Source organism: Vanessa cardui, chromosome 7, assembly GCF_905220365.1.
Source record: "Vanessa cardui chromosome 7, ilVanCard2.1, whole genome shotgun sequence".
NCBI lineage: Eukaryota > Metazoa > Arthropoda > Insecta > Lepidoptera > Nymphalidae > Vanessa > Vanessa cardui.
The window spans coordinates 6,897,557-6,911,815 of record NC_061129.1 but is presented as its reverse complement, the minus strand read 5'-3'; positions in this window follow the sequence as shown (position 1 = coordinate 6,911,815).

The window sequence follows — 14,259 nt, the reverse complement described above, 5'->3', positions numbered from 1 at the left end:
TAATTCTCGTAATACACTATGAGCCCGTGCACTGTCTCCACTTGTGGAGCCGAAGTACCTGTTTCATTGTCTCACACGAGCCTGGGCGAGTGACGAAATGCAATTCAAATATGTCTTCTCTTCATATCTAACTCGAATCTTAGAACTTGTCAAAACTTGTCACACACGTGCTCATATTCTGGATGCGATATTTATATATTTGGATTTTTAAACTAATTACAAATAAAAGACATAGGCTAATTTCTTGTCTAAGATGTTACTATTTACTAATTAGAAGATAAATTATAATGAAAGCCTTGTAATTCAGAAAATTTAAAATAATTATTTTCAAATATTTTTAAAAAGTTCATGTTTTTTTTAATAGTATGGGAATAAATATTTCAAAAAAAAAATATAATTGAATTACTCCATTATTGGCATACCAAAAAACGTGAATGTTGCCAGTATATAAAATAGGACGGTATTATTGGTATTTTTGGTAGTTAATAAAAGCGATGTATAATTTCACTTGTAAACATTATTTGTGTAAATTATTTAAATTCTTATGAATGTGAATTCATGTTTTGAATGTGTTTTCGGTATGTCAGTTTTATGCTTATTATTAAGATCTTAGTATCTGAGCATTATGATTTTCCTAGGCGTTTATCCTCTTGGAACGTCAATTTCACCAGCTCGATGATATAATTGTACATGCAAAAAATCATGTACTTACGGTTTAGTTTTTATGGAGTGCATATAAACATAACATGTTAAATATTGAATATTGTAATACCTGTATTCTTTCTACAGGGACAAGTATATCACTTTCAGTGTTTTGTATTTCTGATTCTCGAACTTTTTGCGAGACAAAAATATACAGTACAAAGGAACACCCTAACAAGATAAACGATGTTTTTTGTGTGCCTATTCCATGCTGAGTTTGTGTGGGCAGGATGAACACCTGTTTTCTAATTTTTAAATTCATAACATCTCTACTAGTCAAACGAATCATTATTGTAAATAAATATACCAGTATATAATCTCGTTAATTGAGCACCAAACCTATTTTGTGTTTTTTTTTTTTGTTTATATTTTCTATTGTTTCGCAATTCTAAATACGTAAATTAATATTTGTGATTATTGGCATGAAGTCAAAATAAATTAAAATTTTACAAAGTTAAACAACTATTTATTTGTACATAAATCGATTTCGATTCGGTTAAATGATGATTTAAAAAAAAAGTTTTTCGAAATATCATATGTTGCTATTATTTATTAATTAAGTTTCAAAATATTACATTCTATATCATTCGCATCAAAAACAATCAAACAAAAATAAACGTACACAAATTCCATAACTTCGAAATTCCCATCGAATAACAATAACATTAAAAATAATTGTATTTAATTCCTTTTGTAACATATTTTGTAATTTCGATTCAGTGTGCTCGTACATCGTTTTTATTCAATTAAAGAATCTTTATAATACTTAAGTATAAGTTTATGGTATATTGCACCGCGTTTTAATACTCCGTATAACAATGTTACTACTGAGATTTCGAAGATAGGTGAAGATGAGTTGTTTATTTAATTACTAGCGACCACCCCGCCCCGGCTACGCACGGATGCATTGCTGATACTAAATATACTACAGAATTTGTTTTGCTAAACATAACATGATAAACTCCGGAAGGGTTATCAGCGTTTCTCAACTATGTTTGGCATTTATTATACATATAAACCTTCTTCTTGAATCAAACTATCTATTGAAAATACCGCATCAAAATCCGTTGTGTAATTTTAAAGATCTAAACCTATATATAACATATATATAGGGAAAGACGGCGGTGAGCGACTTTGTTCTATACTATGAAATGATGATAATAATGTACTAAATGGCATGTATATATTGTATAAAAATGAGATGAAAAGTGCAAGCCGACAACAACTTGTAAAGCAAATGTAACTAGAGAGAATTTTTTAACGAAAAACTTGCTTCTCTTTTGAAACACCATTTTAGAAATACCCGCCATATTTTATAAAACGGCGTTTTTACATTTTTCGCTTACTAACGTCTGCGTTTATAATTTCCACGTATACAGAAACAAGTGAACGTCGAATTTCATATTGGCTTTATAATAATTAATATAATCAACAAATATTATTTCAGGAAAGCTAATTAGTTGTTGTTCTTTTTGACTGTGTTCTCTTTGTGTAATCCTTTCTTTATCTGACACGTAGAAAAAGGTCGCGAAATTTTTCGTCGCTTTTACAATTACCTCTTAAAAATTCCAAATCCTGCCACTAACAAAGTCTCACGAACATAATTGCATCATTCTTACTTAGTCTTATTAAGTTTGATTATATTTATCGCTAAATATATTCTTTTAACAATGCGCTTCAAAATATATTTTAAACGATATATGATATATTTATAAAGTTTATTCGAGTTTCCAGTCATTTAAATGCAAAAGAACAAAATCTAGCATTGATTATTTAAACATTATTGATATTCATATTTTTCGCGTTAATTAGCGCCAATGTCGTACTAAAAGTACTGATTGCCAGCTCCAAAGGAAATAGAATCCAACCGGATACTTTCACCCTTGAACTAATAAGGCTTACTTCATTACCCATTTATAACTTCAAAATTCTAAGATTTCATCCATTATAGGTTAGTGATTAAATGGATTTTTTAATTCAAATTTTTGACGCAAAAGAATAATTAAAATCCCGTTTCTAACAACAAAAGCCGACAAGCTGTATAAAGCCCTCAGGGAGTACGTATACGTGAACATGGTAATATTCAAGTCGGAAGGATTATTTCTCAACACTAATACCATTTTGTAAGCAATTTCATTAAAATTTCTACTGATTACTTTATGTTAAGAACATCTTAGGAAATAACGTAATTAAAGACGAGGAAGATACACATATATACATATAACTATATATGTAACTATCATACCTTTCTCTAACTCGTATTTAAAACTACAAGTAGCTCCCGATCTTTGTTACTATATAAATTGTATTTCGAACATTACGGATTCTTAGCAAAATATCTTTAAAAAAACATGCCACGTAAATTCAAACACCGAGGTATTTTATGCCATATTGGCAGTTTTAAGAAGCATTTTGTTCATTTTTAACGTCTGAAGGCTTTAGAGTATAATAAAGGCGACGTTTTGACATGAATACTCTTCCAAATACACCCAACATAATAACTTCTAATACGAGATGCCTTAGTGGCTTACCGTGTCATTTTTCTAGCGTGCCTAACACAGCGTTAAAACGCTTTTGCTGCACGAAAATGCTTCAAATATTCATAAAGGAAAACCATATAAGAGTTTATTTATGAGTGTAAACTCCAGGTAAATTTTTACTCTCAGATATTTATTCATTTTGTCAGTTAAGCTTTACAAAATCAGGCGCTTTCCGAGCACTCTGAGAGACCTAATTGACTCTCGCAGTTTTTTTCTAGAGAATATAAACAACTGATATAGTATTGCGATCGCTTGAAGCCGGTTTCGATTGCAAACTGGCGTCTTTAGTTAAGTAATTGGGTTCACGAGTTACAGAAATCCCTCGGGCGAAACGTCGATCATCGAATTGTGACTTGTTACCTCAAATTATCGTCTAACACGCCTTCGCTTAATATCAGATTCGATAATGTGGAAATTATATCCGTTTTTTTTTTAAATTATTTACAGACTGATAAAGAAGAAGAGACGAGATGGCCTCGTGGTTAGAACACGAATACGAACGAGAAAATGGTGGTTCAAACCCGGGCAAGCATCACTGAATTTTCATGTGCTTAATTTGTGTTCATAATTCATCTCATAAAGTAAAGGAAAACATCGTTAGGAAACCTGCATGTGCCTAATTTCAATATAATTATGCCACATGTGAATCCACTAATCAACATTGGAGCAGTGTTGTTTAATATATCTTAACTCTCTACAAAGAGGCCTTAGCTCAGCAGTGGAAAATTTACAGGCTGTACTTGTTGATTAAGATGAATAACCAAATGATATTACAACCTGATGATGGTCACGCCCACCATTTAAAATGTTTCTTACACCGCCAATGAGAAGCTAACCGGTTCAGAGATGGTTTCCCCTTATGACTACAATAACATACTCATACTTCAAACCAAAACAAAACATTACTTTAATAAAAAGTGAATGAGTTGTACTCAGAGCACAAAGACCCCTCACGGGTTGTTTAGTCTCAAGTCTCTATTATAATAAATTGAATATTGATTTTAAGCGTTGTTTTCTTCACGAGCTCTTTAAGACTAATAAGCAATTAGAACGTATGAAAATAGCTAAGTGAATAAAATGTACTCTTATTTTTATAGATAATTATTAAATATTCGAAACATTTCATAAATAAATCATTGTTCGAAAAACATTTTAATTTATTTAAGATATTTTTTAATAATAGATCTACAATATTTCTTAAAAAAATCCGTATATTGTAGTGTAACAAAAAATAATATTACACCAAGCCTTTGCAGTTGGATGGACACATGCAGTTGTTGATAGTTCAACATTTATAATGACGTCATCATAAAATTTTATATACAATTATATTACAATCGATTTCACAAGATTATACACTATCGAAACATTTTGACCAACATAATGCTTACAAATTATATTTATCAAATTAATTTATGTAGGTTAAAATTAATCGAACTGTATAATTTCCATTTCATTATAAACACCAACTTATTTTTGAAGATATATTTTAAGTTAAATCACCGTTCTTAATATTTAGACAGTTTACAATCTCGCGCGATAGATAACAATCTAAAAGCATTTATAATCTTACGGTGATGTGTATATTGTTTCTAAAACGTTTTCATAACTGATGTGTAATTTCAAATCACCAGGCACGAATTTGCACATCATTAATTTAACTCCCTAAGCTCCAATTACAAGTATTTAGTGTAACATAATATTTTACTTATTGCGTTATTCACGCTTCATACACATTTTAATACATTATAGTCATCCACATAATGTTTCACACACATACACATATCCTATTATATACGTTCCATTTAAGGATTGAAATGTTTACAACATATCTGATATATATTATTTTATGTCCTTGATGGTAAGGCTTTCTACTTTTTTCCAGCTTTGAGTGGGCCAACGTAACGACAATAATAAGAGATGTAACATCTCAGTTCCCAAGGCTGGTGGTATAATTTCAATGTAAAAATTGATGAAAATTTCTTATGGCTCCATGGTATGGTGAACACTTACTATCCGTCGGCCCACTTCTCGTTCGCCTACCTATGCCATAAATATAATATGGTTTTTGTTTATGGAATAATCACAAACATTAAAGGAGTGCTTGCGATGAGAGGCCATTAGGCAAAACACTTTAGTTTTGCTCGCATTAATATTAAGCTGTCTGGTAACTTTCTTTTAAATTCAATATTGAAACACATAATTACTTCATACTTAGATAGTCTGATTTTATTTTAACTTAGATGATTTTTTTATATGTTTACATTAATTATGTTGAATTAGTAATGAACAGCGTTACAGAAATTTAATATACAATTATATTTAACTTAATTGATGCTGAACATATGATTGTAATAATATACATAATATAAATATTTTTGTTCAAAAAATGATTAGAATGAAAATAGAACCATTATATTCGGTATAAAAACACAAGGTCAGTACATATACTATATATTATGTATTGTAATAAAATAAGATATCAGTTATAAATTATTTTAAATAACTGTAAATAATTCTAGGTTGGGAGTAATATATTAGTAGGTATACATTAGTCAATCAATCAATTAATCAACAGCTCATGTTCGTTCATTGCTGGACATAGGCAGAGACCTATGTTTGAGAGCCAATTGCACGCCACTGTGATCGTTCTTGGGCTACTCGCATCCAGCTATACATATACTATTCATTAATATCTGTGAAAAATTACGTCCTCATGATATTATTGGTTTATTCATACTGCTAAATATCGCTGATTAGAATCCAAAGTTTAAGTCACTAATCAATATTAAAAAGTAACTAGATTTTACTGTTGAACTATTCACAGTTACAGCCCCGGTTTTGAAGATTGAGTGCGTTCATATATTTACTTTACTTGAAAAGCGAGTAAAACCCTTCGTTCCGTTATTTGAATAGTATATTTTCCTCGAATCAATGCCTGTCAAAATGTTGTATTGAAATCATTGACAATTGGAATAACTTGGTTATTCGTGATATTCGTTAACTTCCTATGTATGTAAATTTTGACATATTAACCCCTGAGGCATTCAGCCGTGAGCGCCACAATAGCCGCACTTCCCACTCATGTGACAAACAAGTTAGTTAACTTTACACAATGATATTGTTCGGAAGTTCGCGTCTCTTGCGCGTCCAAGTCTGGATACTATTGATATGGCAGCCGTTTCAGATTTGTCCTCTACCTTGTTAAACTTACTTCGCCCGAAACTATTAATGCAAATATTGAATATTATATATACCCTTTATTAAATTTTAAGTTCATATACTTAACAAAAGACTGGCATCATGATTGTGAATTAAATGTTAAAGCTAAAATAAAATACCCTCAAATGAGAGACAAATAAAACCAAAACAATTTACAAAGAGAAACTTTACTTATAAAATGTTATATTTAAAAATTTTAAAGTACATAGTTATCAATCAATGTACAAAAATGACGCTTGTGCTCTACTAAGCTTACTAGTAGCGATATGCAACATTGAGAAAAAATATCTGGAGCGAGGTCTTTGCCATTAAGGACCTAAAATAAACATTCAGAGCGAGGCCTCGTGAACGAGATCAGTGTTCCTAGAAACAGGTTAAGGTTTGTTGGTAAGGTTTTATCTAAGAAAATTTAGGCTTACATATATAGACGCCAATCTCTTACCGACCTCTAGATAGTAATCCGGCTGGAGCTAGCTTCTCAAGAAATGATACGAAAGGAGCTGATAGAAATCAAACGTATTATTTAACGAGTATTTATTTAGCTCTTAATAATAAACAGACATAGTTTAAACAGTTAAGTAAATATCGTCATATTAATGATGGGCTTTGTGCAAGCCCGTCTGGGTAGGTACCACCCACTCATCAGTTATACCGCCAAATAACAGTACTCAGTATTGTTGTGTTCCGCTTTGAAGGGTGAGTGAGCCAGTGTCACTACAGGCACAGGGGACATGATATCTTAGTTCCCAAGGTTGGTGGCACATTGACGATATAAGGAATTGTAATATTTCTTACAGCGACATTGTCTATGGGTGATGGTGACCACTTACCATCAGGTGGCCCATAAGCTCGTCCACCAAACTATATCATAATTTTTTTTTATAAAAGAGTTATGATGGTTCAGTAGTTTTAAGACGTGAATCTTAATCGATAGTGAATTAAGCAATTAATCTCGTGCTCGGGTATCACTGAATGTCATGTGAAAAAATGTTCATGGTGGTATGAAGGTTTTCTCATTCATCTACCAGACCACCTGCAATGTGCAGTGAAGTCCAAGTCGTCTTCTTGTCAAGGACAGGTTACTAGATCTTGACTTTAATTTTACTCTGATGGTGTAACAGGAAATAATCTCTCGCATTTCAAATGAACATTTTTTAATCGAAAATTTGAGTATTAACATATTTGTATAAAACAAGCGCAACAAGTCCACCTACCAATGTAACCCTTAAATATAAAGTAACTTCTATTTTAATCAATGAGTTAGGAGACCTGCTTCACTCCAGTGAATTTAAAGCACAAAGATTGCATTCTTTCGCGCCAACGCTACATACCTGCTGACCCTTAAAATGCTGTACAACTTCCGTTGTTGCCGTAATTGGATTGGTTTCTTAGAAAGAAAATATACGTTTGCCTCCTGCAGTGCACTGACCGCAATAGAAGGTACAATGAATCTTTGCTTTTTCAGTTTCCTCGCTTCTCCAACTCTACTAAGTTCGAGAGGATATTTAACCGTGAATGGTCTGGTATAATAATCAATACTACTTACTTAGATATACTTTTACCTTTCTTATAACATCTATTCATGAATATTTGGCCGATTTTACATTAAATCCAGAAAAGATAGATATAACTTTAAGGTTTATTTTTAATATAATAAACTAAATTTACAAACAACTGCTTGAAATACAAAGAATAATTGTATTTGTTACATTTCTTTATCCACCACTAAAGCGAATAGTTTTGTTTTCCTCTAAGTTGCCACAATTGCTTCTCATAAAATATTCAATATACGATCATACATCGATTTAAAATTAATATAATATCGCAATGCTAAAGCTCGTATTTAAATTGATGTAACTTTAAAGTCGAATCCAGAAGTTGATTATTATTTATTTTATATCTACTATAACGGTTTATTTGCGTGATATACTTTTAGATTGAAGAACAAATATATAAATACATATTTATATTTTGTATCCAAATAGTTGATCTAAAATAAAGTGTAAAAGTATATAAGTGTGTTTTACCCTTCACTGCCGAACACATAAAATAGTAGTTGGTGGGATTTATGCCCTAATGATTAGAACGCATGTATCTTAACCGATGATTGCGGGTTCAAACTCAGACAGGCACTACTGAATTACAATGTGCATAATTGTGACATTAGAATATAATTCTATAATCATTTCAAAGCCTTCTCCTCGTGTTTTACTTTGACTTTTATTTGTATGTTAACTAGCTAATGATTATGATACATACATTTAATATGTTATATGCATACAAAAATATTGTAAACACATATACATATATTAAAAAAATACTGTACAATACTGAGTTATTAGTACAGTATCTATTTTTTATATATACATAATTAAGTCCTCAATGTGTAGCATCCATTAAGCATCCATATAAAACTTTACTTTTAAAGGTTTTATAGGTATGTACAAATGCCAGCTTAAAAAATTAACTTGATATCGCTAGCAGCGCTATTCGAGTTGTAGGTGGTGTCTTTAATAGAGTAATTGGGTTTGGTGTGAGGTCGATAGATACGGATACCGCCTCAGGCTGAATGCTCATTGAGTTATGACTCGCCACCTGAAACGTACGGGCATTAAACACAACTATCACACAAAATTAAAGTGAGCTAAAATGTTCACAAAGAAAATACTAGTACATATTACTAACATCTTTATTATTTATTATATGACTATTACGTATTCGGAAGTTTTTATGACACAACAAATTCAAATAATTATAACAAATTTTAAATTTAGAAAAAAAAATCAATTTTTATTTCGAACTGAGAGTAAATGTTGGAACAAACAGAGCACTCGACATGAGACGAGCATTAACTTAAGTCATATTACTAGTACATATTACTAATATCTTCATTATTTATCATATGACTACTACTTATTCGGATGTTTTTTATGACACAACAAATCTAACAAATTCAAATAATTATAACAAATTTTAAAGTTGGAAATACATATTTTTTTTAATTTCGAACACAGTAAATGTTGGAACAAACAAAACACTCGCGACAGAAGACGAGCATTGAACTTAAGAAAGTGATAAGTCACATGGGGTATAATAATCATAATACCTTGTCAAAGTTTCCAACTTATTACGAGGGAGTTATGAAGTGAGTTCTTGTTGAATAGCACTGCATTAAAGAAGCGAATCATATATTTAATATGAACATTTACCTTAAGTATGAGATTATTATTGACTACGATTGATTTAACTTATTAAACTTGGATACTGTATACAACTTTAAGATAAATAAGAAATATTTTTCATATAATTCATATTCATATATACAATACTCTTGCATTACTCTGTTTATTGGTGAAAACCGCATTAAAAGTTCCGGTCCGTTGCGTTGTTTAAAAGTTCTAAGCGTATAGACGCGCGGAAGCAATTTTATTTCATACTATAAGGAGATGTTACTTATCATAAAAAATGTAATGTTAATTTATATTTCTATAAAAAAAACTAAATGGGAGCTTATAAAGCTGTTTTTATAGGCTATTTTTTTAGTTAACTCATTATAAAATCTCTATTTGAGTTGACACTCCTAATAAGTGGGATCGTAACTTAGGCATTCGCTCAGGTTACTAAGTAAGGATATCTTAAGTGAAAACTCTAGCTAAAGCTTTATTATGTATCTTTATTTTCTTTTATCCTTCTTCTTATTATTATTTATTTCTAAGAATGGGCGAATATGGAACCTGGTAGTAGCACTGGTAGTTTTTCATATAGCGCCGAGCACGTGATTAATTATAAACAAATTAACACACAGCACATTCAATTTCAATTATGTTTGCCTGGGTTTGAACCCGCAATCATCGATTAAGATAAACGTTTTCTAACCACTGGGTCATCTCGGCTCTAACCTGCATATGGATAGAAATCTGCCATATAGGAGGCCGAAACCGGCTACGGTACATTTCCTAGGTAGCACAACTTGACATAGATAAGTAGTCAACTGCGCTGTGAACAATGTGATTTTGCTTGCAAGCTTACTCATGTCTATACTCATATATTTACAAAATATAGTTCGTACATCTTCCGTAGATTATTCTAGAACAGGCGATTATGTCGCATACCTTTCTTGAGCTTGGGACTAGGCTTTAATACCAGTAATATAATATAGGTAATATTACTTTCATCCAATTTATAGACATTGGAAATGTAATAAAGATTTTATGGCCAACACCAAAATACTTCTAAATATACTTCTCTATATGTAAAATGAGTACTTTCATTTGTGTTTGTGTATTTCTTTAGCGTTTTCGAGAAGTTTTTATGAACAATTGTCTTTAAATATCGATTATAATTTAATCTACAAATTTATTATTTTCAGCCAATTTAATCGATATTTGTTTCATTATTTTTTCTCTTTGATTTATGTCTATTCTCATTCAAATCATTTTCCGTTGAGTAATTATTTACATGATTTATTATGTTAGTTATATAAAACGCCTATGTCGAATTAAATGATTCGACAACGTTTAAATCAATTATCGAGTAAATTTAGTTGTTATTGCGTAACACTGAATTAGTTATTAATTTTTACATAATACAATAAATCATGTAAATCATTATACAACGGAAGTCGTATGCATAATTAAAGATTAGTTGTAATTACGTGACGTCTAATAATGAGATTATTCCGCTTATCTTAGATTAAGTACCAACAATTTACGATCCGTAACTAAATACGATATTATACGTGAAATCAATTCCACTAGAAATGTCGAGAAGTGTTGTAAAGGTTATTTAATAATATGTTACTGACTCTATTCTATTTCGTCCATTCTCGCTTTGGTTCTGACGATGTATAGCATAACTTAAACGAAATTCTGTGCAATTTCAAATCCAGTTAAATATAGCAACTGCTACTGCCATCAACTTGCTCCTCACGTTGCTGTAATTAAGGAAATGTAATTCTTTAATTCATTTATATGCAGAATTCATATTCATGTTTTTTTAAAGTAGCTAATGCTCTTCTTGTCTTGTGACAGTTCTTAAAATTGATGTTTAAACAACGATTCTACCTATATGCGTGAGATATATATGTAACTTTATTATAAATAATACACATACACACATACAAGATACACATATATACAGGGATATGCATAAACCCATAGATATCAAACATAAAAGAGATAATATTAGTGAAAATAAAATCACTTAATCTATAGCTGTAGGGCTTTGTAAAAGCCCGTCCATGTAGGGTACCTAATGCCACTACCACCACCTGTCATTCTACTATTAAACAGCAATGCTCAGTATTGTTGTGTTCCGACTTGAAGGGTAAATGAATCATTGTAATTATAGGCACAAAGGACGACTTAGTTCCAAGTTACTGGCACATTAGCGATCTAAGAAATGGTTAATATTTCTTACAACAACATTGGTATTGGGCGGTGGTAGCGTGTATATACACATAAATGCATACAATTCAAACTCTATTAAATACATGGTGCAATAAAAGTATCACTCATTTTTATATGCATACTAGCAATATGTAGACGAAGTTGTTCTGACTGTTTATGTAAATACCTAGTAATTGTCAGGTTATGGGTTTGAAATAATAAAAAATAGAAGTTGAAGTGCTGCAGCGCTGTATAATATAGAGATACTAAAGTAAATAAATAAAATTTTAACAAAAAGAAAAACCGACTTCAGACAAAACAGTATTTTAAAACAAATTAAAATGCACCAAAAAGTAATAAAAATAATTGCATATTTAACACATATTTGAGAGTCCTCCTAGGTAAAATGAAATGAAAAATATTATTAGACTACTTAAAAGTCGATTTACGATTATATAACGTAGTTATAGTTATTGCTATATTTGGAGCCGGTGTCAGCCACAGGCACACGCTTCAACAATCAAAAGAACGAAGCGATACGAGCCTCTTGATTGACCCAGTATAATATCGTATAAAAGGCAATTTGTAAGAAACATTTCTTAAAGTATTCTCCTATTGTTTTTTGATAGGTATAGTATAGGATTGGCTGACACCGACTCCAAATATAGCAATAATTATAACTACATTATATAATCGTAAATCGACTTTTAAGTAGTCTAATATTTTTCATTTCATATTACTTAGGAGGACTCTCAAAAATGTGTTAAATATGCAATTATTTTTATTACTTTTTGGTGCATTTTAATTTGTTTTAAAATACTGTTTTGTTTGAAGTCGGTTTTTCTTTTTGTTAAAATTTTATTTATTTTTTGATTTTAAGTGAAGCTGATGTAGACTAACATTTTTTTCTTAATATGGATAGATTAAGCGTGCCGTTTATATGAATCAGAAACTACTTCAGGGACAATTTCAAAAGAAACTTTTGAATAAAGCAAAAATAGACTTTCGAAAATGCGGCTTTAATACGTCATGCGGCATAAACTACGAGGTACCACCCTCGAATGAGCTATAATCGACCTCAGTAAAAAAACTTTGCAAAAGAGCTATTCGTATGCTATGTCGTACATCATATGACATCACATCATATACACAAAATTTGATTAAAGACAGAAAGAAATTCTGCCCCAAATCGCACCCTAACTGTAAGCCGTTTAGGAGTTCCGTCAATACATAGTATAAAACAAAGTCGCTTTCTCTGTCCCTATATCTTTAAAACTACGCAACGGATTTTGATGCGGTTTTTTTTAATAGATAGTGTAATTCAAGGGGATGGTTTGTGTATATAATAAATGAACAATATAGTAAAGAAACACTGACAATTTTAGAAGTTTGCAATGTAATGTCGTAAATAAACAAATTCTTTAGTATATTTAGTATCAGTATTGCACCCGTGAGAAGTCGGGGTGGGTCGCTAGTTGATTATAATATTCGATTATGACAATTACATGAACATAACCACGTTCCGGAAGGTGATTCAAATATCCAAGTAACCCATAAATAAAAGATTCGACCGAGTATTGCTAACGTGCTCCTCAGAATTGTTCCGTTCCCTCCCGTTCCCTTAATTTGTCATGGATCCTGTGCTCAGAACCTTACCAAACTTTCACCAAACTACCCTTAAAGTATATCCTTTATAATAAAAAAAGAATCATCAAAATTGGTTACCGTGATTTTGAGTTATTCACCTATTTGTCGCGCATATACATAATGCAAATTTAAGACTTATGTCGTTTTCATACGGATACCATCATCGGAAAAAAATAAAAAAAAAATGGGACCCCACGGAAAGCACTACCTTTTAAACAAAAAAAAATTATCAAAATCGGTCCACCCAGTAAAAAGTTATGAGGTAAAAAACATAAAAAAAAACAGACGAATTGATAACCTCCTCCTTTTTTAAGTCGGTTGATAAAATAATCTTACCCATAAAAATGTTGGCCACATTAGATAGTAAGATGTATAAGTGTTGAAGACTATTCATATAAAACAGTATTATAGATACGTTGATCAAAACTCGGAACTTCACGTGAAATAAGCATGAAAATCAATAGCATATTAAAACATATTAAAATTATAGACCCTAAAATATAAAATATTAGCATACAGTGTGGGGACTGTCGGAGTACAATGCAAAAAAAATGAGCTTTATCGTTACTGCTTATTATTTGCACTGAAAATAAAATGATGTGTATGCGTTTCTATCTTAAAAAATAATATTTTATTTACTACCTTTTCATGATATTCAATATTTTTCCAATAATCTAAATATACATATACCGTTTATACTTTTCCACGCGTTATTCTGTGATAGAATTAGTCTTTGTTCGACCTCAGGGTTTAATCCCGAG